The following is a 25,664-nucleotide window of genomic DNA, read 5'->3' on the forward strand; positions in this document are numbered from 1 at the left end:
AGTACTGTGTTGAAAATACAATAAAGCCATATACCATCTACACAGGAACAAAACTGCTGTTATTGGAGATCAAACAGTTAGGCCTAAAAATAACAGATTGCAGTAACTTTGTCCATGCCTCCCCCTTAGTAGTTTTCCAAAAATATTTGATTTGAAAGAACTGAAGAAGGGATACTTCCCTCATATGTTCAATACAAAAGAAAATGAAAATTACATAGGACCTATTTCAGATACTCAATATTATTGGGTTGACACTATGAAGCCAAAAGATAGAGAAGCATTTATCATATGGCACAGGTCAAGAGTTAAAGAAAATTATGTGTTCAATATGAAGAAAGAAATTAACAAGTACTGTAATTCTGATGAAAATATTTTGAGAGGAGGTTGTTTAGAATGGAAAAAACAAATTCTAGAAGTAGCTAATACAGACCCATTCTGTTATTTAACTAACGCTGTTGTTTGCATTGTCATGTACAGATCTAAATATTTACCTGAAAATACAATTGCTGTATTGGATAAAGAACAGAAAGAGAATTATAGTAAAGAATGCATAGCTTGGTTAAGCAGTTAAAGCCATAACAACATTGAACATGCTCTTAATGGTGGAGAATTAAGAATTACAGGTCCAAAAGTAGATGGATTTGATAAAGAAACTAATACTTTTTATAATTATCATGTTTTCTTCCGCTATAGTTGTAAAAATGTTTCAAAAGTGAGATGATTAAAAACAAAAATTAGGAAACAATGGATGACCTTTATCAAAAGACCTTAATGAGATGTGGAGAAATACGAAGTGCTGAATACAGTTTAGTGGAAATGTGAGAATATGATTGCCTTAACTCACCAGAGAATAAAAAGCTTAAGAAATTGAAACATTTACCAGAAGTTATCGAACCACTGAATCCAAGAGATACTTTTTATGGTGGCTGAACAAATGCAACAAATTTAAGACCTAATGCTGATGGTGTTAGCACAAAAACAAGTCATGATGATATATGCAGCCTTTATCCAACTGTGCAATATTATAATGATTATCCTGAAAGACGAAGACATCATACAAAAAACTGGTATGGATTAATAAAATGTGTAGTATTGGCACCTAGAGGATTTTATCACCCTGTTTTGCCTGTATGTATACAAATCGATAAAAACGAAAAACTGCTGTTTCCTTTGTGTATCAAATGTGCAGAAGAACAAATAAGTAAATGCATTACAATGATGAGAAGGACGTTTTATTGGAACATGGGTAACAGATGAAGTAAAGTTGGCTGTGGAAATGGGGTATAAGGTTTTAGATATCTATGAAGTATGGGATTTTAGAGATAAAACAAACATGTTGTTTAAAAATTACGTGAAAGACGTTCTGAAAATAAAACTGGATACCAGTTCACATCATTTCGAATGTGATGAAGAGTATATCAAAACAGTTGAAGAGAAATTGAATATCGACTTGAATCATGATAGAATAAAGGAAAATCCTGGTAAGCGAGCTGTTGCTAAGATATGTCTTAACTCATTATGAGGAAAAGTTGGGCAAAGACAAAATGTGAGTGAAACAAAGTATGTGACAGATGAACAGCAATTTTATGAGATACTACTGGATGAATGACAAGATAATTTGGATGTAAATTTTATTACTGAGAACATGGTACAGATGAGGTACACTTTCAAGGATTATTATACGGAAAACAATACTGCTACAAACATCTTAAGAGCTGCATTCGCTACATCAAATGGGACACTTAGATTGTATGGAAGATCGAATAAACTAGGAAGAAATGTTTTATATTTTGACACTGATTCTGTAGTACTTACTGATGATGGCACAGTCAATTTAGAAAAAGGCTGAATGTTGGGGAAATGGACAGATGAGTTGGGAGATAATAAATGGATTGCAAACTGGGACAAAAAGTTATTATTTTGAGAAAAACCATGAAAGTTCTGTGTTGAAAGTAAGAGGATTCACATTAAATTACCAGAATATTCAAACGTTGAAGGACCAATCTATGATAAGGCTAATGGAGAGTGAAGGGAAACACAAGGTACAGTTAGAGTACAATCAGATAACTAGAGATGTGATACTAAAAATTAAGTTAGCAAATGGGTTAAGATAAATCCTCATTTCAGTATTATAAGTGAGATGTTCTAGAACATTTTGATACAGTGTCTTTCGGATATTAAAACTTTAATAATTTATCTATATCTTCTAAAATAAAGAAAAAAATCATGCCACATTCCTTATACAAATAGAATAAATTAATTACTTCCCTTTGTTGTATTCTCTGATGTCAAAACTTTTGGTTATAGAGCGAAATTTTTTTAAAAAATGATGAGTATGCTTTAAGGTCATTTTGTAATTTTTCTGGTAACTTATTTAGAGGTAAATTATGATTTGCTATTACTTTCACATTAAAAAAAGTGGGAATCTGACTTTTCCACTTACTCCCATATACCTATAGCGCTTATTGTATTATCATACTTCCACCTTCTCAAATGTTCTGTAGTTAAAGATGGTTTCAAATATTTGTTGAAAATATTCATTCAACTTGTCTCTCTCGTGGATTAGTATTTGCATCAAGAAAAAGGTCAAATTTAAATTCATCCCATACATTAGTCATATTTAAAAGATCAAAAGTTTAATATTTCATTAAAATTTTATTCCATGTAGTGGAGTTGATTCCATCAACATCAAATACATCCACTACTGTTGTTATTGGTTCAGAATCATCTATCATGAATATATTTGAATTTATTAGCCACAATAACTATCAGCTAAATTAAAGATATTTGGGTTTAATTATTTGAAGAAAAGAATGTATTGAGTATAGATGATATTTGATGTTTGTTATATGGAATTCCAGAGTCCAAATATTGGGACTCTGCAACGTTAAGAACAAATAAAGGTCATTATCTTGAATTTCTTAAACAAAATAATATTCCATATACAGAAATAGAAAACAGTTGTCCACTTGCCTTATAATTTCCTTGAAGAACAAACCTTTCCACATCTTTTCTTTAAAAATTTTAACAACAGATGCTTTTAATTCACTAAAAGTTATGTAATGATTAATGGTATATTTCTTCATCAGTTCTTTAAATTCTTTATTGTAGAATTCCTTGCCATTATCTGATTGTAAATTTTAGGCTTTCTAGCGTTGGAAACCTTTTCAAAAGCGTCACCTATATTCTTACCTCTTTTATCTGTAACTGGGATAGCCCAAGCAAATTTAAAAAAGACATCAATAACAGTTAATAAATATTTTTATATCCCAGATTTCTCTTAAAAATTCCTTTCAATTTGCCAGAATGCATTTCGACTAAATCGGCTTGCCATGGATCATCAATACCAAGATAAATTAAAATTTCTTGGCTTAAAATTTATTCTCATTGGTTTATGTAATTCATTTATGATGTCTACGAATATTAAGGGGGTCTGGTGGACACCCTTCACCAACTGCTGAATCAGTCTTATAACTACGTTCACCTACAAAATTTTTTAAACAAACTTACTCTTTTTGCTTTTACATACAGTGCAAAGACGTTCAATCCTCCGTCACCCATTTTTAGTTGTGAGTCTGTAAGGATTATGAGTCTCAGTAAATTATTTACACTTCAAACAGAAGATGTGATTATGATTATCCATTTATATAGAATAAAAAATTTAGTAAGATTTACATTACTTCACCAAATATAATAAACTTTACATCAACTTTAAAAGTTTTAGAGAATATTTCAATCTCATAGTCACAAAACTTGATTTGTTTACAATTAGTGAGTGATTAGTAGGAGTTAGTTAATAAAGATTACCATAAACACATACTGTAATATGAAAATCATTGAAAGATAATTATTTATTTTTATTTCGATCAATAACAACAACTTTTTTAAATAAACATACTCGAAATTGTGTGTTTTTTGTTCCCCTCGAGTCATTAATATAAATTCAATTGTTTGTTTATCATATAATTTATCTTTAAGATTACTTAACTCATGAGTGTGTGGAGTTATATCTGTTTCTGAGAAATAATCCAAAAAGCTTTTTCTACTTCTGTTTTGGTAAAGTAATTTGCTAGACCAGTTTTAGTGATGTAATTATTGAACTGTGTTAGAGTATTGTATATTCGGATTTTGTAACAACATTTGATAATTCACTCTATAAATAATGGTACTTTACTACATTCTTTGCATCCATTGGGTCATTTACATTCGCATTTCTTCTAGCTTTAAAGCCAATATAACCACTAGTTACTTTAAAAATAGTATTAAATTCTTTATGCAATTGTTTACTAGATTATTTATTTTTTGATCTATTACTGACTTAAAACCATTGATTTTTATTCAAATTTTGATATTAATTAATTATTAATTTTTGGTCCTGATGACTGAAAATTCTTAATGGGTTTATTTCCAAAAATGTCTATTTAATAAAGTCAAAGTTTCATTAAACTTGTAATTATCTGACAGCAATTTTAATGCAGATAGACGTAAATGACCACAAATTTCTTCATTAAAATTTTGTATTCTCTCAGCATTGTAGTACAAATCATTTTTTTCCTAAGTATTTAACTAGTTGCATTGGTATGTTATCACCAAATGAATGAGAAACAAATTTTTTGCCCTTATGTTTGTAGAAACAAACCCAATGAGTACAAGGATGATCAGATGTTTCTAAATTAACCATTCCAGATTCATATTCTCTAGTATGACTTGGCAATTTATCAATCATAAAAACGCCTCAAAGGTGTTTGATTTTTAATTCTTTAAGTAATTATTCTGTATAATGCATTAGGACAGAAATCGATTTTTTTTAAAATGTTTCCTTGGTTTTGCACCTATCTCTTCTATTCTATGATTATGTCTTTTCTGTTCTCCCATTTCTGCATCAGCTTTTTCCTTGTATATTACTGCATTTGCAATTGCTGCAGATCAGCCATCAAGTGAACCAATAGTTGCTACATAAGGTAATGGATCTAATATTAGCAGAAGAAATTCAACTTCGTGTTGAGTTAATTCTTTCTTTTTTGTTAGATATTCAATATTTTTTTCAATAATTCAATAATTATTCAACATAATTCAACAATTATTCAATAATTTTCAATAATTCACAACATGTATACCTAGTGTAATGAGTAAGTTACCACCAGTTTTTTCTCTAGCTTTCATTTTTCTTTAAAAGTTAAGAATGGTCCAATACTATTTAATTGAGCGTTATCCAGTTTAATTTAATTGATTTTGGTTTAGGTCTGCCACTAGATAGCAAAGTATAGTCGATTGAAAAGTTATTCAGTTATATAGATTTAAAAAATTATAACGATTAATATTTTTTTAGATAGTGGTGATTTACTGCTATTGAAAGTATTGCACTTCCTAACCATTGTAATCCAAAGCTAAGCCCATACCAAATTATTTAACTAAATTTATTTGCCAAGATTTGCATTATTCCCACTTTTTCATTGTGATAATTTTTATTTCTGGCTAATTCTTCCCCATGTATTACAGCTAATCTATCAATTAACTGATGGACATCATTCATCCAAACATATGTGCTTGCTTTTTCTGAAAATGTTTTACTAAGCCTTCACGAACTTTTTCTCCTTCAGTTTGCAATGAATCATCTGAATTTTTTGTCTCAGTGCTCGAAAAAAGTCATCAAGCATTTCTTTCATCAAGTAATTGTATTTATTTCCTCTACTCGATTTTATTTTACTTGGATTATTATCAACATATAATGCTCCTGAATTGTATAATATATCTGCATAATTTTACTAATCAGAACCTGTAAATAATGTATTCATGTCTTCAACAGTTATCTGTTTCTTAGTTAAAAGGTTCATTAACCCATCTGTACCCTCATATATCCTATCAGCAATAATTAATTTATCTCCATAAAATTTTACTGGTAATTTACCAACGAATTTAAATGAACCAACAGCTCTTATTCCAAAAACATTATCTTCGCTGTGATTAATATATTCTAACATTCTTTCACTTACATTTATTTTTTAACATTTTTATTCTATTTTTTCTTTCTCTCTTCTCCATACTTCATTAATAAATCTTGTATATCTAAATCACTTAAAGTATAGCAACGCTGAGGACTTTCATATTGTTTAATTGGCAGTATACCATTAAATTCTCTTAACTGATAATGTGAATAAGGAAACATTTGCTTTTCAACTTCTCTATTTCCTTCAATAGCTTTCAAAACATTATCACCTAATCCTTCAAAACCTTGATTAACTTTTTCAGTTGCGTAGATAACCCATTGATCTCCTTTTTTATATTTTTCATACTCTGTTCTTCATTGCTTCTTCTATTTTTAAACTCTTATTTTAACAGTTCTTTTACCGTTCTATTTTGCCTATCTTTTTTAACAACTTCTGGATCATATTTTTCAAAAAGTTAATAGAGATGAAAAAACATTAATTAAACATTTTTTAACGTTTCTCTTGAATGTTTTGTGTTTATGTTTACGTTTATGTAGTTATAAAGTGTTATACTTCATTTCTGAACTTACTTTCATTTGGTTTTCTATTCATGCGTATCATAAAAAATCCAAATTGGTTGTTCCAACATTTACTACACGTTTCTTTCAATTCAGCAAACTTTAAATCACCATCAACAAACACATGGTACATATGATTTAAATTTGTGTTATCTTGTCTAAAGGTATTTCAAAAATTAACATAATCGCTGACTAATTGTTTCGATATTTTTGAGTAAGTCTGACCCAAATAAAAGCAATCTAGTCCTTTATGTCTCTCTCTAGTAAAGTATTCTGTAACTTTATCTTGATTTTCAAGAATGAAGTCATCAAATACTACTACTGAAAATCTTGACATTGATCTAATGGAATAATTTCTTTATTATTTTCAATAAAAGTAGTAATTTTTTTGTTGAACTTATCTTCAATTTTTTCACATATTTTGTATCAATTCTCGATATTTCTGTTGACCTAAACTTTTAGAATAAATGTGCAAATTATTAATTTATTCCACTTCAACCATCCAGTTGCTAGAATATAATTATCGATCATTAATGTGTTTTTTCCACAGTCACTTGGTCCTATGATGGCATATCGAATAGAGTTAGCTAAAGTTTGCCATCTGAACTTAAGTCTTCCAATCTCATAGGCCATGGTCTATGTACAAAACTCTGCCCTGATGCTTCATCTCTAATTGTGGATGACTTCCTCTGAGGTAAAGCAGCGAACTGCGAAGAGAATTCGAGGAAGTGGTGATAATATAGGCAGTGCAGAGGGTGCCACTGTCCATCACGTGGCTTTGGCCATGAGACTGTCTCTGGTAATGTAACATTCTCGATTGAAAATAATAGATCATCACGTTTGCGGTGCAACACTGACATCCAAATTTTATCCAATTTAACACCTTCATCGTTCCTGTTACAATTATTATGGTTTTTATCAATCTCAATAGTCTCTCTATACATGCATGCATAATAATGCACGGATTTAGATATGATACTCGTCTTGCTGAATTTTATTTCATGATCAATTCGGCGTCATATCTAAAACGTCACATTTTTATGCATGCATGCAGAGAGGCTATCGAGATTGATAAACACTGTAATAATTTTAGCAGGAAAGACGAAGGCGTTAAACTGGATAAAATTTGGATGTCAGCATTGCACTGCAAGTGTAATGATCGATTACTTTCAATCGAGAATGTTGGCATTACCAGAGAGAGTCTCATAGCCAACGCCATGTGATGGACAGTGGCGCCCTCTGTACTGCCTGTATAATCATTGCTTCCTCGAGTTCTCTTCTCAGTTTGCCACTTTACTTCAGAGGATGTCACCAGCAGTTGGAGACGAAACATCAGGGGAGAGTTTTATACACTGACCATGGGCTGTCAGCCCAGAAGTTTTAAGTGAAGATAATACAAGCTGTGGAAGCCTACATCATAAGTTTACCATGTCTATTTTTTTATTTCTTCTCTGGAATTCTTATTTTTGCTTTCCAATCAGTATTCATTTAATTAAATAAATTTTTAATAGTGCATGAGCAGATTATGTCAATTGAGTGGTAATTTGTTTGTTCCAAAAAACAGGTAAACTGTGCCAATATAAGACAGCTTTAGTAATGTTGCACTGGTTGGTTCTTATACAACTTTTTTAACTCCAAATTTTATATGGAAAAATAATAAATTATACTGTGATGGCGGAGTGATAGAAATTCCTGTTGGTCAGTATAGTTTGAAAACATTGGAAACATTTACTCATTCGAAAAAGCCTAAATGCACATTAAAGCAAATGAAATTTTAAATAGAGATGTCATTGAGCATGATGTTAAGTTATATATGGATATAAAAGATGGTATTGGAAGTGTACTTAGATGTAGTAACCAAATTGTTGAGGCTAATGAAAAGACTATTGCTAACGATGTTCCTAAAGTTATTCCACTTGAATTAGTAAATATAAATTTTAATTTGACTGATCATTTTCTTCGAGAAACTAATATTATTATCTCATTCACGCCTAACACAGAATTTCGCAGGCTGGTAATTCAAGAATTCAAGAATGACATTATCCTCTACATATACCGATTTTTGAACACATCCAAAATTTAGAAATAACTATAACTGATGAAAATTACAATTTGATTGGCTTCGACGGTGATTATGTAACAGTTGTTTTAGAAATGTCTTAATAAATTTTATTCTTATTAAATCATGAACAAAATCCTCGAAAGTTATCAGTTTCACGCATTTCCTGTGAATGAGAAACTAGAAATAATCAACATGTCTCCAAGAAGAACACAGAAATTAATATAAATATTGGTAACGGATGGTTTCATCCAAATCAGGCACAATTGGGTTTTAGTATTATCGGAATTGATGGTACAGATTTCCATCATATGATGGAAAATACAATAAAAACTAATTGATAACTATGTGGCAAAGCTGTTTGAGGTCATCACTATAAAGAAAGCAAACAATATTTTTCTAGAATGGAGCATCCATTCATTTCTTCATCTGTCCTTATGAGATTAACTTTGACAGAAGTTCGTGAGTTAACTGTGGAAGGTCATATCCTTAATAACAGTAAGATAAAAAGTAAGAAAAAGGAAGTGCTATTTCCACTAGATGTGTTTTCTGGATTTTTCAGAGATTATAAAGAATTGATGTGGGAAGGAGATTTAACAGTAATTTTTACTTGGAGTTCAGGTGCTGGAGATGCTATTCTTAGGTGGGCTGATAAAAACGATGCTGGAATTGAAATAAAAGATACACTTCCAAAAGAAAGTAAAATTGTAGTAGAATTTATGGAAATTCGTGTTCGTGTTGTAAAGTATGAACCAGAATATTCACTAGAGCTAGAAGAAAAAAGATTAAAAAACGCGAAAAATTCCAATTTCTTTCTTTGAATCACTAACAGTTGAAATGGCTGGATTAGAAGGAAATAGAAATTTTGAGCTAGATATTACTAATTATTATAATTCTTTATAACTTGATACATCTCACTTTATTTTCGTTGTTTTCGAAACTAATCGAAAAAATAATCAGCTAATTGATACTTCTTTATTCAATCATGTTAGCTTACAAAATATCTATGTGAAAAATGGAAGAAATGAAGTTTTTCCTCAAGAATTTTGGAATCTTCATCTACCAATAATTATCTGAAAGCATATGATGCTTTCCTTAATTGTGAGTCACTTAATTGAATGACGATGTCAATGTAAATCCCTTCTGTTTTATTGAAAATTATCCTTTTCTTTTTGTATAATATGTCTAGGAGAATGAATGTGTTAGCCACACAGAAAACTAAAATGAAATTGGTTGGCACTTTTAATGATAAAATTCCGAAAGATACAGTTGCTTACATAGTCATATATGGTAAGGAAAATTTAACATATGATGCTCAGCATAGTTTTTTGAGTGAAAATTTTTAACATTGCTTTTTTTATTCTGTATAAATGGATTCTGTACTGAAGACGCTAAATAATACAAGCAATTCTGATTGGTTTATAAAGATTGGTGAGCTAGCAGAAAATGAATTGTATTACATTAGGGGATGTGAATATTTAAATGTTGGATATGGAAGGAAAATTTGTATGGATCTTGATAATAAATTGAAAATTATTTTGATAGACTGGTTTAGTAAAGTAATAAGTGAATTGGACTTTGAATGTTTTCAAGATGGTGATATTAAGCTAAAGTATAACGGATTGAAGAGAGCTAAAAATAATGATACATTTTTATTGATTTAAATTTTTTATATCTTATTAGCTGGGTGGGTTGGGTTTTCTCAGTAAATAATCCCCTAGTGCACCCAACATACCCAGTTACTACTTGGCTGCAACACTGAACTTGTTCCACAAACACTGATTAAAATTATAACTTCAACTAGTAATCTCTGTTCCAGTAAACATACTGTTAGCAGCTCAGATGATGGCCTGTTAAGGTCGTCGTGGAGTATAAACAACTGTCCAAACTGCTTGTTCGAACTCTTGAACGCTCCACCCACAAAAAATGATTCGTAGTTTGATAAGCATGCTTTTCCATTTCTGTTGACTAATACCAGTATTTTGTCATTCGTTCACCTGCAAGTAAGAAATTGCTACCATCATTCACCAGCAAATTATTTTCTTGCAAGAATATTCCTCCAGAATTGGTGAGATCTTGCTTAGTGCCCTTATATTTTCGCCTAATACGACGTAACGTTCGTTTCGCAATTCTATGTGATGATAACGCCGTTACTACGTCGTAACCTCGAATGAAAAGCTGCCCTACTTCTTTAACGGGAACTGATGAAATTGTAGCGTCTCTTTCGCCCGCTTCCTTGCGCTGACAAAATGTTTTCACACTTCGTTTGGTGCTTAATCTAGAGTACAAACATGACTATCTTTTCCTAAAACGGTATTATTTTTTGTGACTAGTCTTCTTTTGCATTTATTCTTTTTAAAGTTTACACAACGGCAGTAAGTCACTTCTTGTTTGTTTGCACAGTTCGCTACATATTGGTGCATGTTGTAAATCAGTAAATGCTTCCCTTTGGCGGTCTCGGTGAACTCCATTATCTTAGCACCAAAACTCAGAACATTTCTTGCCAGTCAGAGATCAACTGCTGTACTGATCTCTGGAAGAAAGCCATGCACACTACGAACTGGTGCGGGGACAGGGAACTTTGCACAGGAAATAGGTTTGGCCTCTCCCAGAAAACGTCGCCAACAGCGGCGAACATGCCGTTGTATCCTTCTTATGGAACACCCAGTCCGCTACCTGCAGCATCGTGGGCTCATTGCAAATGTCAGCACATTTCCTCTCAGTACAAGTGTGTCTAGGTGCAAGTGCCACAAACTGCCCACACTGTAGGCAGATTGAATCCACTGACCCCCCACGTCAGCGGCGGATATCGCGCGGTAAAAGACACACGACGTACCCCGAAAATACCTCTAAAACTCTGACCATCGTTTTTTCAGAAACCACCTTGCCGTGTTCTCGTGAGCGAACAACACGTCTGTCCTCGATAGCGCTAGTCGCGTGGGGCCATTGATATTATACGTCACGCTGAGTAGGACTTTTCTGAGCCCACCGACTCCAGTTTCGCATGACAGTCGTGGGATCCCAAACAATGTAGGCAGCCATGTCGCAAAACGACAAACTGTAGCCTCGATAAACCACGATCCTATTGCTGTTGAAGTCCGACATGTGTCGGTAGATGTTTTTTCTTCTTATAACATGATCTCCTCACAAACAAACAACATTCAGATGCTATTTCTGAATGAGAAACACGCTGTGAAGTCTTTTCTTATGTACAGGGTGTTCGGGAATTCCCGTTACGAACTTCTAGGGCTTGTAGAGAGGAATGAGTAGATAATATTTTCAATCGGAAACCATCTCCAGAAACGTGCCGTTTCTGTGCTACGACCATTTGAAAACATGTTGGTAACGCGACCACTTTTAAAAATAGTTGATCACGCGTGACCCAGTACATCACTTGTTTTACAATTTCACTCGCTAACAGCAAAAGAAATTGCTCGTGTACTCGTTGATTGGCTGTCTTCAACATGATACAGTACGGCCTCTTCTAATGCGCGTGTGCGGCGTCTTCTTGGAGCACCACAGTCTCGCCTGTTGACGATAAAGGTACCCTGCAAACGTGTACTCACCCATGTTGCTCTAACACTCACAGATACGAGAATGAGGTTCGAACCAGGTCAGCGAGGTAGGACAGACGTCAAATGACATCAGCCGATCAGACGTAACCACCCCCTAACCATGACCACCCTACTGCATACATACGTAGCAAACATATCTTCAAACAGCTGTAGCACAGAAATGGTACGTTTCCAGACAGGGGTTCCTGTTCAGAATATCATGTACTCACTTCACTCTACAAGTCCTACAATTTCGTAACGGGAATTTCCGAACGCTCAGTATAGAATGCAGATGGCGTTACGTATTAAAATACTTCACGCAAATTTCACGTTTGTTATGTGCTCCTTCATTTTGTCGCTGTTTGGCCAACAGTGTAGATACTAGAAATTTTGCAGCACCGTGAAAGCATCCTGATATTGTATCTCCATAAAGGGTGCTTAGTTAAACCGTGGGTACGTGCGTCTGTTTAAAACGTGTGTATTTGTAAATATTTCATCAATAAACACGTTCTTACCACAGCCACACAATTCATATTGTAAACGAATAGATAACTGCAACTGTAAAGCAATTAGCACTAGGGGAGTTCCTATACTATAAAGCAGCAAGACGAAGTGGTTGCCATTCGAACCGCTGCCCCATGAAACCAGCGACACATTGGGAATTTGAGGGCTAAAGCAGCTTGTGTTCTGTTAGGCGCTCTGTTGGGTACTCCGTTCAGTTTCAGTTTTCTACTAGAGTTTGAAGCTCTTTTTAGGAATTACTTTTGCGCCTCATCCTAGAGAATGCAGCAGCAGTGAAGTTTACCAACATGCAGTTCACTTACAAGAAGTTAAAATTTTGTGCGAAATTTTAGGAGGTAGTATATTCCCCTTTGTTGTATCTAACCTAGATAACCGCATTACGTCTCACACATCTTGAAACGTCCCATAGAAAAATTTATGAATGACTGTGCTGATAAACCCCTTACGTTATTTGATTTTCAAACAGCTGAGCAAAACTGAACGTACTCAGACATCTCTCTCTCTACTTTTCTGACCACCACTAAACTGATACACAATATTTTTAGCGCAACCCAATCTGACTTTCAATAACCCCTACAAAAGAATGGCCCTGACTAACAATAACCGATACCTTTCATGAATCACTTACCTCACAAAAATCTTCGTTACTCAAACTACTGCAATACAGCGAGCGCCAATACTGCCAGCTAAATAAAAGATTCTAACTACTGAAGGCACTAACTACTGATAGGCATTGTTAGCAAATGAAAGATTTTCATAGAGAACAATGTATTTACCTTAATATTGTTCAAAAGTCATTATTTACAAATTTACTGTCTCTGATGGACACACGTCCATATCATCCGCTCTCAAAACTCCGCCATCTCTCTCTCCACATCCTCAACTGCTGGCGGCTCACCTCCAACTGCGCAACGCTACGCGCTGTTAACAGCCAACTGCCCAACACTACAATAGCAAATTCCAACAATGCAAACCAGCCACATCTTCACACAGCACAGTCACAGATTTTCATATAGAGCGCTACATGGCGTTACCAACATAAAAACCTAAACAGCCTACTTACATAAACAGCCTACTTACAATCTGTACTGGAAGGTTCTACCTTTTTTACAAGCTGTCCGTGGTCACAATGGAATGAACTGCGTTTCCTTAAAAAAATCTGTCATCAGTTTAATACAAGGTTAAAGTCTGAAAAGCGGTAAAGCATGCTTTGAAAATAAACTTCAAATAACAATATCTCCTGTACAATTTATATTAAAAACTAATTACGCAACTGTGTTTTTTTTTTTTTTTTTTTTTTTTTTTTTTTTTTTTTTTTTACAGAAGAGGAGACTCCTGCTGGCTCAAATTCCATATCAGCAAGAGAGGCCTATACAGCGTCATCAGGAGCAGTCTGAAAAGCTTGTAAGGGTATTGCAGGGCAGGCTGTGCTTAGAAATAATTGTTAAGGAAAAATTTGATACGTTGCACCGTTTCCACGTTAGTCAGCGTTGAAGTTATCCAGTCGGGCCGTTCTCCAAGCAAATTTAAGCCGCCCACCAGAGACGGTGTCGTCAAACGTGATCTTTGTTTGGTTTCCTAAACCCGAACAAGGGAGCGACACAAAAACTGGAAATGGGACTGTAGAAAGGATAGGGTCCGAGCCAAAGGCTGAGCAGTCTTGTGCACTGTCAACTACGCTATTTGAGAACAACCGAGGCTAATTGTATCTGGTGGGCAGCTTGAATTGCATTCGCAGCGGCCTGATAGGATAACTTCAATGCTAATAAACTAGGAAATGGCGCACTGTATCGAATTTTTTCCTTAACAATTATTTCTCAGCATAACCTACCCACCAGCACCCTTACAAGCTTGTTTCTGACCACCCTCTATATTTAGGTAAGACAAATATAATTTTAAATAGTATATTCTTAAAAACTTAAACATGAATTACCAGCCCTCAGCACATTCTTAAAAACTTAAACATGAATTACCAGCTCTCGGCACAATTCAGCTGTATCTAGAAGATGACGGCGCTGCTTCACATCAAAATCTGAAAAGGTTGTTAAAACTGACTTTCGATGATAGTCCCCGTAATCAAAAACGATAGGCAATGTCAAAGTAAAATGAAAGCAGTACAGAAATTATGAATCCGTAGAAGTGACACATGCTACCGTTTTTCTTGTTATATGTTCACAAAAGAAAACCTTTGATGAAATGAAATAGAAAATCAGAGTATATGAAGTTACTTAATCTGGTTTCGTATCGGCTTCACGTTAATACACTTAATTTGGCCCCGCGAAGCTTTGTGGACGTCACTACTGACCTTCTTACCTCAGAAAAAAAACCAGGTGGAACTCAGTAAACGAAATCGAGACCTCGGCACCAATAGTGATGATGCTACTCAGCGAAGAATATGATTTATCGTTGTAGCATTGTGGCTCAAGACATGGCTTATAGCTGGCTCGTAGAACTTGTCCTTTCGAGTCCTATTACGTCCATACTATTTCAGACACATACTATTTCAGACACATACTATACTATTTCAGACTCTGATACGGTCTTTCACTTTCACCATTCCGTTCCCAGACTTATTAAGAATATTGTAATATGTCTGTCCCAGGAGACCACAAAGCGTATCTTGGGCACAGGAAGGAAAAAGGTTTCCCCAGATTATTACGTTTGAGGCGCCGCTGGCACTATTGAAGTAGCCGGAAAAACTGAAAGGTGCTTTACAAGGTTTATGACCAAAATGGTACAGAATTTAAAGACATCGCTTATACCTGAGGTGGCCCGAGGGCTTAATGTGAGTCGTTCTGTTGTTTCCTGGATGAGGCGACAATTTATAGAGAGGGGGACAGGGCTGACTACGTGTGACACTAAAGGAGCGGACCGTTATTTGGCTGGAAGGGCACGACGGTACCGCCGTAATACCGTACTGCAACTGTGGTGTACAGAAGGCTTCATCGGAGTGTCCTTTACTGTTGGAGACTTGCAGTCTCTTTACCTCTGGCGTGTCTTCAATGGTTCCGCAAAGTTTCATAGTACTACGATCACTCGTTTTTCATGGCGGCCCTCACAAGTTTAATCACAACCAGCCTGTACTTACCTAACTTCAATATTCCCTCCATAGAATATGAAGGTGAAGGCATTATGGCCGGAGTCTGCTTTTTTATAGCTTTCTCTGTCGATGCTGGTTCATCGTAACATTAAAGCTAATACATGTCCGGTAACACACGTAAATATTCTGTGCCATGATATGGCAGCAGTTTTAAACTGGCAAGTTTCATTTTCAGCGAGACAATGTTTCCATTCAAAATTTTAAGATGCAAATATGTGGAAACGAATATGGGACCTACATCCGCGAGCACATATATGGTGAATCATAGCACCGGGTAAAACTCAGGTGAAACCGCCTCGAAGCCAATAAAGGAGAGTTAGTTATATTGTAGAAGGAATTAGATAATTTTTAAGGTTACAGTTAAACGTTTCATTGAGAAGGAGGTCATTAAAAGCTGAGCCCAACTGAGCAGGAGCAGAACAGACCGCCGTGATCGTATAAAGGTAACTGTCCCGGCATTTGCCTCAAATGATTTAGGGGATCTAAGGATACCTTCGATTACATTATATTAGATATTTTGTTTGTTTTATAGATCCATAATGAAAAATTATCATAGTGAAAATCGAACCTATGAAAAACAAAGTATTTACTTTTACACAACAATTGATATACACTGAGGTGACGAATTTCATGGGATACATCCTAATATCGTGCCGGATCTCTTTTTGCTTGGTGTAGTGCAACAACTCGGAGTGGCATGGACTCATTGGAAGTCCACTGCAGAAATACTGAGCCACGCTGCCTCTACAGCCGTATATAATTATTGAAAAGTGCTGCCGGTGCAGGAGGTTGTACACGAATTGACCTCTCGATTATGTCCTATAAATGTTCGATGTGATTTATGTCAGGTGATCTTGATGGCCATTTCATTCGCTCAAAATTTCCAGAATGTTCCTCAAACTGATCGGGAACAATTGTGGCCCAGTAACATGGAGCATTGTCATCCATGAAAATTCCATCGTAGTTTGAGAACATGGTGACCATGAATGGCTGCAGAAGGTCTCCAAGTAGCTGAACATAAACATTTCCAGTCAATGATCGACCAGTTGGACCAGAGGACCCACTCCATTCCCTGCAAATAGAGCCCACACCATTATGGAGCCACCAACAGTTTGCAGAGTGTCTTGTTGATAACTTGGGTTCATGGTTTCGTGGGGTCTGCGCCACACTCGAAACTTAGTCAGGTCTTACCAACTCAAATCGAGACTCGTCTGAATATCACACAGTCTCCAGTCGTCTAGGGTCCAAGCGATATGGTCAAGAGCTCAGGAGAGGCGCTGCAGGCGATATTGTGCTGTGAGCAAAGGCACTCAAGTCGGTCGTCTGTTACCATAGCCCATTAACACCAAATTTCGTGGCACTGTCCTATTGGATACGTTCGTCGTACGTACCACATTGATTTCTGTGGTTACTTCAAGCAGTGTTGCACGTCTGTTAGCACTGACTACTCTACGCAAACGCCACTGCTCTCGATCGTTAAGTGAATGCCGTCGACCACTATTTTGTCCGTGGTGAGAGATAATGCATGAAACTTGGTATTCTCGGCACACTCTTGGCACTGTGGATCACAGAATATTGAATACCGCAACTACACTCCTGGAAATGGAAAAAAGAACACGTTGACACCGGTGTGTCAGACCCACCATACTTGCTCCGGACACTGCGAGAGGGCTGTACAAGCAATGATCACACGCACGGCACAGCGGACACACCAGGAACCGCGGTGTTGGCCGTCGAATGGCGCTAGCTGCGCAGCATTTGTGCACCAGCGCCGTCAGTGTCAGCCAGTTTGCCGTGGCATACGGAGCTCCATCGCAGTCTTTAACACTGGTAGCATACCGTGACAGCGTGGACGTGAACCGTATGTGCAGTTGACGGACTTTGAGGGAGGGCGTATAGTGGGCATGCTGGAGGCCGGGTGGACGTACCGCCGAATTGCTCAACACGTAGGGCGTGTGGTCTCCACAGTACATCGATGTTGTCGCCAGTGGTCGGCGGAAGGTGCACGTGCCCGTCGACCTGGGACCGGACCGCAGCGACGCACGGATGCACGCCAAGACCGTAGGATCGTACGCAGTGCCGTAGGGGACCGCACCGCCACTTCCCAGCAAATTAGGGACACTGTTGCTCCTGGGGTATCGGCGAGGACCATTCGCAACCGTCTCCATGAAGCTGGGCTACGGTCTCGCACACCGTTAGGCCGTCTTCCTCTCACGCTCCAACATCGTGCAGCCCGCCTCCAGTGGTGTCGCGTCACGCGTGAATGGAGGGACGAATGGAGACGTGTCGTTTTCAGCGATGAGAGTCGCTTCTGCCTTGGTGCCAATGATGGTCGTATGCGTGTTTGGCGCTGTGCAGGTGAGCGCCACAATCAGGACTGCATACGACCGAGGCACACACGGCCAACACCCGGCATCATGGTGTGGGGAGCGATCTCCTACACTGGCCGTACACCTCTGGTGATCGTCGAGGGGACACTGAATAGTGCACGGTACATCCAAACCGTCATCGAACCCATCGTTCTACCATTCCTAGACCGGCAAGGGTACTTGCTGTTCCAACAGGACAATGCACGTCCGCATGTATCCCGTGCCACCCAACGTGCTCTAGAATGTGTAAGTCAACTACCCTGGCCAGCAAGATCTCCGGATCTGTCCCCCATTGAGCATGTTTGGGACTGGATGAAGCGTCGTCTCACGCGGTCTGCACGTCCAGCACGAACGCTGGTCCAACTGAGGCGCCAGGTGGAAATGTCATGGCAAGCCGTTCCACAGGACTACATCCAGCATCTCTACGATCGTCTCCATGGGAGAATAGCAGCCTGCATTGCTGCGAAAGGTGGATATACACTGTACTAGTGCCGACATTGTGCATGCTCTGTTGCCTGTGTCTATGTGCCTGTGGTTCTGTCAGTGTGATCATGTTATGTATCTGAGCCCAGGAATGTGTCAATAAAGTTTCCCCTTCCTGGGACAATGAATTCACGGTGTTCTTATTTCAATTTCCAGGAGTGTATTTCCGGAATGGAATGTCCCAGGCGTCTAGCTCTAACTACCATTCCGCATTCGAAGTCTATTAATTGCCGTCGTGCGGCCATAATCTCGTGGGAAACCCTTTCACATGAATCACCTGAGGACAAATGACAGCTCCGCCAATGCATTGCCTATAAAACCTTGTGTACGCGATACTACAGCGATTTGTATGTGTGCATATCGCTATCCCACGACTTCTGTCACCTCGGTATAAATCCAAGCAATATCAAGTGAGGTGACTGGTTGTGGAGACAATGCGCGTAATTAAGCGTCACGTAAACCGTGGGGCTATATTGCTAAAGGTCGGCAAAGTGTTCGATAAGATGTGGCACTTCGGCTTCCTACATTTTTTTTTTTTTTTTTTTCTGGGGCAGTGGGTACTAGTGTGACCCACACAAGTAAAACGTTTAACATTCGCGCCGATGACAACATGTCAATACGGAAGCTGATACATACATTGGTGCCGCACGGCTCGCTGATCTGTCCCCAGCTGTACTATTCCCCACTACCGTCCCGAAGATATTACATGAACAGTTGGCAGTTGATGCGGACGATCCCGCGGTGCTTGCTCGGAACATGAACGCTGAGCTGTTTCGTCGAAGGATGGAGCTAAGCAGTGAGGACCTTGGTGTGTGGACCACTTAGTGGCGCCTCAAATTGCTGCAACCTACAGCAATAAATTAACATTTTTGCAGTAACTTTATTTATTGTCCATCAAATATTAATACAACTTAAATCGCCGGAGCCTTGTAGCCATGAAAATTAGAGTTCGCAAGAAAAATAAACAAGGTACAAGGAACTGACACTTGAAGTCTCAGAAGTCAATTGTCAATCACAGGATGCATTCAGTGACATTTGATTATTACATGAGCAAGTTCACAGTGTTCCATGCGACGTAGGTCACGTTAGTATAGACAACCAGTCGAAATGTGTCCGAGTGTATCACTTGCAGTCGATTAATGATTACTGAGTTAGCGCCTTAGAGTACAGGAGGACAAGACAAGGAATTTGGCAGAGTACACTGGAGCGGAATGATGTTGTATTCAGAGAGCAGCGGCAGTAGCGCTGAGACGACATTGGCTTAAGGTAGCTAAAGCGCCACCTAGACGGTCAATAACATTGTACAATAATATTGTGGTCCGTAATGTTGACTATGAAGACGTTACTGCTGCAATAATGGCTTTACTTTATTGCAAGTAGAAAAAAGAGTGGATGAAAATTTGGATCGAGGGGCGACAAATATCACTTTCGAAAACTTGTTGGAGAATTGAGGTTGAACGAAAAAAAGATTATGACAACGTTTTTTGTGTAGATGGTCCAACATTTGATACGTTACTGGATATGGTTGTCAACAGATATAGGGTGTTTTTATCCATTACAAAATTTTAATACCCTTCTAGAAGTGTTTTCCCATTATTCCGCTAAGCCTCTCGTTTAGGCAGATACAGCACAACGTGCCTGGTCACAGTGAAACAATACTATGTCTTTAGCAGTGGCTGTATAATCATTTGTTTGTTGTTTTCAGTTTCAAAGTAATGTACGTGTAACAAATATTGAGTGGATAAAACTTAATTTTGTGGGCTTTAATGTTTTAGTGTCACCTATAAAATTTAGTTATTGTGGTATGACATGTCTTAAACCTGACCGACCCATGTACATAAAAAAAATCAATTTTAGGGTCTCGCTCCCCCCTGCCCTCCGTTGATAAATTTCTGCGGACGCACATATCCTCATTATCAAAAAACAAAATACTACAGTGAGAGACGCAATGTCTGTGTTTCCGTATTACGTTACTATATCTTGCCACTGGCAATTCTTTGGAAAACTTGAACTTTACAAGTGCAGTTTCACCCTGGAGTGTTTGTGATATGGTTATGGGAAAGTATTGCGCAATTATACGCGCACAATATTCGGATAAGATTGTAAATGACGTAAAAAATACATTTACTATGGTTTGACAGTTCAACACTTGCAATGTTATGCGATTACAACTATTATGCAGATGAGCAGCGATATTATTTTAGTAACTCATTTCGTCCCGATAGTTAATAAGTTAATATCGCTGTTCATCGGCATAATATTTGTAAACATAGAACGTCGTAAGAGCTCAACTGTTAAACTGTCAAACCATAATTAACGTATAATTTTCAATATACAGGGTGTCACAAAAACGTACGGCCAAACTTTCAGGAAACTTTCCTCACACACAAATAAAGAAAAGATGTTATGTGGACACGTGTCCGGAAACGTTTAATTTCCATGTTAGAGCTCATTTTAGTTTCGTCAGTATGTACTGTGCTTCCTCGATTCACCACCAGTTGGCCCAATTTAAGGAAGGTAATGTTGACTTCGGTGCTTGTGTTGACATGCGACTCATTGCTCTACAGTACTAGCATCAAGCACATCAGTGCATAGCATCAACAGGTTAGTGTTCATGACGAACGTGGCTTTGCAGTCAGTGCAACGTTTACAAGTGTGGAGTTGGCAGATGCCCATTTGATGTATGGATTAGCACGGGGCAATAGCCGTGGCGCGGTACGTTTGTATCGAGACAGATTTCCAGAACGAAGGTGTCCCGACAGGAAGATGTTCGAAGCAATTGATCGGCGTCTTAGGGAACACGGAACATTCCAGCCTATGACTCGCGACTGGGGAAGACCTAGAACGACGATGACACCTGCAATGGACGAGGCAATTCTTCGTGCAGTTGACGATAACCCTAATGTCAGCGTCAGAGAAGTTGCTGCTGTACAAGGTAACGTTGACCACGTCACTGTATGGAGAGAGAGCAGAACCAGTTGTTTCCGTACCATGTACAGCGCGTGCAGGCACTATCAGCAGCTGATTGGCCTCCACGGGTACACTTCTGAAAATGGTTCATCCAACAATGTGTCAATCCTCATTTCAGTACAAATGTTCTCTTTACGGATGAGGCTTCATTCCAACGTGATCAAATTGTAAATTTTCACAATCAGCATGTGTGAGCTGACGAGAATCCGCACGCAATTGTGCAATCACGTCATCAACACAGATTTTCTGTCAACGTTTGGGGAGGCATTGTTGGTGATGTCTTGATTGGACCCCATGTTCTTCCACCTACGCTCAATGGAGCACGTTATCATGATTTCATACGGGATACTCTACCTGTGCTGCTAGAACATGTGCCTTTACAAGTACGACACAACATATGGTTCATGCACGATGGAGCTCCTGCACATTTTAGTCGAAGTGTTCGTACGCTTCTTAACAACAGATTCGGTGACCGATGGATTGGTAGAGGCGGATCAATTCCATGGCCTCCACGCTCTCCTGACCTCAACCCTCTTGACTTTCATTTATAGGGGCATTTGAAAACTCTTGTCTACACAACACCGGTACCAAATGTAGAGACTCTTCGTGCTCGTATTGTGGACGGCTGTGATACAATACGCCATTCTCCATGGCTGCATCAGCGCATCAGGGATTCCATGCAACAGAGGGTGGATGCATGTATCCTCGCTAACGGAGGACATTTTGAACATTTCCTGTAACAAAGTGTTTGAAGTCATGCTGGTACGTTCTGTTGCTGTGTGTTTCCATTCCATGATAAAGTGATTTGAAGAGAAGTAATAAAATGAGCTCTAACATGGAAAGTAAGTGTTTCCGGACACATGTCCTCATAACATATTTTCTTTCTTTGTGTGTGAGGAATGTTTCCTGAAAGTTTGGCCGTACCTTTTTGTAACACCCTGTATTTATGTCATTTGCTACTTACCATAACAGTAACAGTTATAAGACAGTTCACTAAAGACGTAACGTGGACTTCTTTGAAACTAACAGTATCACAGAACTGTCTCACAATCCTACCAATAGATTTGCACCTAAAATAAAGAAAGCCTTCTCACTGAACATGAAAAAGTACATGTATAGTTGAATCCAAGTGCACCAAAATTACGAGCCCAAACAAAGACACATAAATCGATAGTTCCGATTCGTACCATTATTAATTACATCAATAGCCCATCATATTTCATAACCAAAAAAACTAAACACCCTAATATCAAAAATTTATACTGTCAACAGAAAGGACACAATCAAAAATTTGCATAATCTTTGCAAGAGATATAAAAGACGTACAGATATGACCTAATGGTAAATTTATTTTATTTGATATTACTAATCTACATACCAACGCACAAGTAGAGGAAACTATCCAAATTATAAAACATATCCTGTTACAGTATTGAAAACTTTCCATGACTGCAAGACCTAAAAATTATAACTCTTTAGGAAATAGCACCATCACAAAATTATTTTGATTTTAACAAGAAACTTTATACCCAAGCAGATGGAGTATCCATGGGTAATAGATTAGCAGACACATTAGCCAATATTTCGCTAAATTCTCTGGAAGACAAATTCTTTAATTGCAATTGGCCGACTCTCAAGCAAATTACATACTATTTTAAGTATTTACATGATACCCTCATGTTGGCAGATGGCAGACACGCAGACATCGAAAATGTCCACAAAAAAGTCAACCAGTTACACCCTAAAATTAATTTGACTTTGGAAATTGAGAAAGACAAAACCATTAGCTATCTGGGCCTCACAATTGGTGAAAATAATAATCACCACACGTTTGACATCTATAAAAAGTCCGAGCGAGGCGGAGCAGTGGTTAGCACACTGAACTCGCATTCGAGAGGACGACGGTTCAATCCGCGTCCGGCCATCCTGATTTAGGTTTTTTGTGATTCCATAAATCGCTCCAGGTAAATGCGGGGATCGTTCCTCTGAAAGGGCACTGCCGACTTCCTTTCCCATCCTGCCCTAATCCAATGAGACAGATGACCTCACTCTTTGGGGTCTTCCCCCAAACAAAACCAACCCTGTAGAAGGAATAGCACCTCTGACAAGATTATGTTTGGGTAGGTAATGCACACGCACACATATACAGGGTGTTCCATTTACCTTGACCACCCTAAATAACTGTTTGTCCAGATGCAAATTACAAAATGTTTCAAGCAAATGTTTTTTAACCATCAGGGGGACATCAAACAGCATGATCACCTTCGTTGTAGCTTTGTTTTTTACAAAGATATGAACAGCGCTATGACTTTTATAAATGACACCCAGTATTTTTTATTTGCTAATTCATTTCCTCTCCTAAATACCTATTCAAAAATGTATCACAGTGTACCATTCACAGAAACACAAAGTTATTACTTACATAACACAGCACTGACTTTAAGCCCGGAGTCACAAATTGGTCCACTTGCTGGAGTTGTCAGAAACCAAATGAAAACCAAGTTAAAAAATAACACAAAATTGACTTTGACTCTCCTGTACCACTGCCCAGGAGTAGAACATTCAAATGTGCTCAAAGTGGTGACCCTGGAAACCGATACACTGGTGCATTCGTTGAATGAAAGAATTATTTACTGCTTCCAGTGTTGCCTGCTAAAGAGAATTGCAAGCAAGCACGACACGTTCCTGCACGTCCTCTGGAGTTATTGGAATATCGCGATAGACAACGTCTTTAATGCATTCCCAAATAAAAACTCCAGAGGATCTAAATCAGGAGACTTAGCAGGCCAAGTAACTGTTCCTCCTCGACCAATCCTTCGGTTCAGAACACGACGTCCACGCAAGGCATTATGTGCTGGACATCCATCGTGTTGATACCACATAAGTATTCTAGTTCTTAGCGGCATTTCATCCAGAAGAGGAGAAGAATTCGTCTGAGGAAGTTGGCATACGCTGTGCCGTTTAGACTACCATTGATGAAATCAGGGGCCAATGATTGTAGTACCGAGCATCCCACACCAGACGTTAACTCTCCACTGACCTGTCTAAGCCATCGTGGGTTGCTGCTGGACCAATAATGCATGTTCCTTGTATTTACCTGTCCTTTGTTTGAGAAGGAACATTCATCGGTAAATAGAATATTGGAGAAGGAGTTCGGGTTGGCGAGGGTTTGCTGCTGAGCCCACTGACTGAACTGTATATGATTCTGAAAATCATTCCCATGCAATTCTTGATGTAGGTGTACATGGTAACGAGGGAATCAGTGACGTATAAAAATTTCGATGTACACTGGTTTTAGGAATTCCAATCTTGTGTTCAAGCTGTCGTGCGCTCACATGTGGATTCATAGCAACGGAAGCGAGAACAGCAACTTCGGCAGCTTCGTCTGTGCGAGTGCTACGACGATTGCGTTGTCGTTGGTTAAAACTTCCCGTTTCCTGAAGCATCGCAACAAGACGAGAAAACATCAGTCGGGAAGGTAGCTTCTTGTCAGGATTTCGGTTTCTGTACAGTTCTGCTGCCTGCGTAGCATTTCGTCTACTTTCAACAACAACAATCACATAAACGTTATGTCGATGCAGTTTGTAGGAAGGAGAGCCTTTCTGTATGCCTGCTCTACACAACAGTATTTAAAGGACTAAATTACTGTAATAAATGTACCCATACTTAAGAAAAAAGTATTGCAATCACTATTTTGCTAACTTAAATTCCACAAAGATGAGTAGCATTTCTACCTTCTCTTCGTTGGTGTACATTCTACTCACACAGCTCTTCAACTGACGATCGTTGAGGAAATGACGGGTGTGCATTCTACTTATGTTTACATTTGTCCTCTGTCAACGTCTCCACGTGGATGTGTTCCATTAGCCCGAGTACCTGCACTAAGCGTTGGGTGCGTTAACGTCAATGATTTGTTATGTAATTAACAACGTTGTGTTTCAGTGAGTGGTGCACTGTGATACATTTTTGAATAGGTCTTTAGGAGAAGAAATGAATTAGCGAATAAAAAATACAGGGTGCCATTTAAAAAAGTCATACCGCCCTTCATATCTTTGTAAAAAACAAAGCAACAACAAAGAAAATCATGCTGACTGATGTCCCC

At 37.9% G+C, this 25,664-nt stretch overlaps 1 protein-coding gene across 2 annotated transcripts in view; it reads right to left on the reverse strand.

Annotated features, from left to right (window-relative positions):
- LOC126299280 (cytokine receptor-like) overlaps positions 1-25,664 on the reverse strand; it is a 431,253-nt gene that overhangs the window by 395,911 nt on the left and 9,678 nt on the right. The window lies entirely within an intron of this gene.

The sequence above is a fragment of the Schistocerca gregaria genome, chromosome X (assembly GCF_023897955.1).
Source record: "Schistocerca gregaria isolate iqSchGreg1 chromosome X, iqSchGreg1.2, whole genome shotgun sequence".
NCBI lineage: Eukaryota > Metazoa > Arthropoda > Insecta > Orthoptera > Acrididae > Schistocerca > Schistocerca gregaria.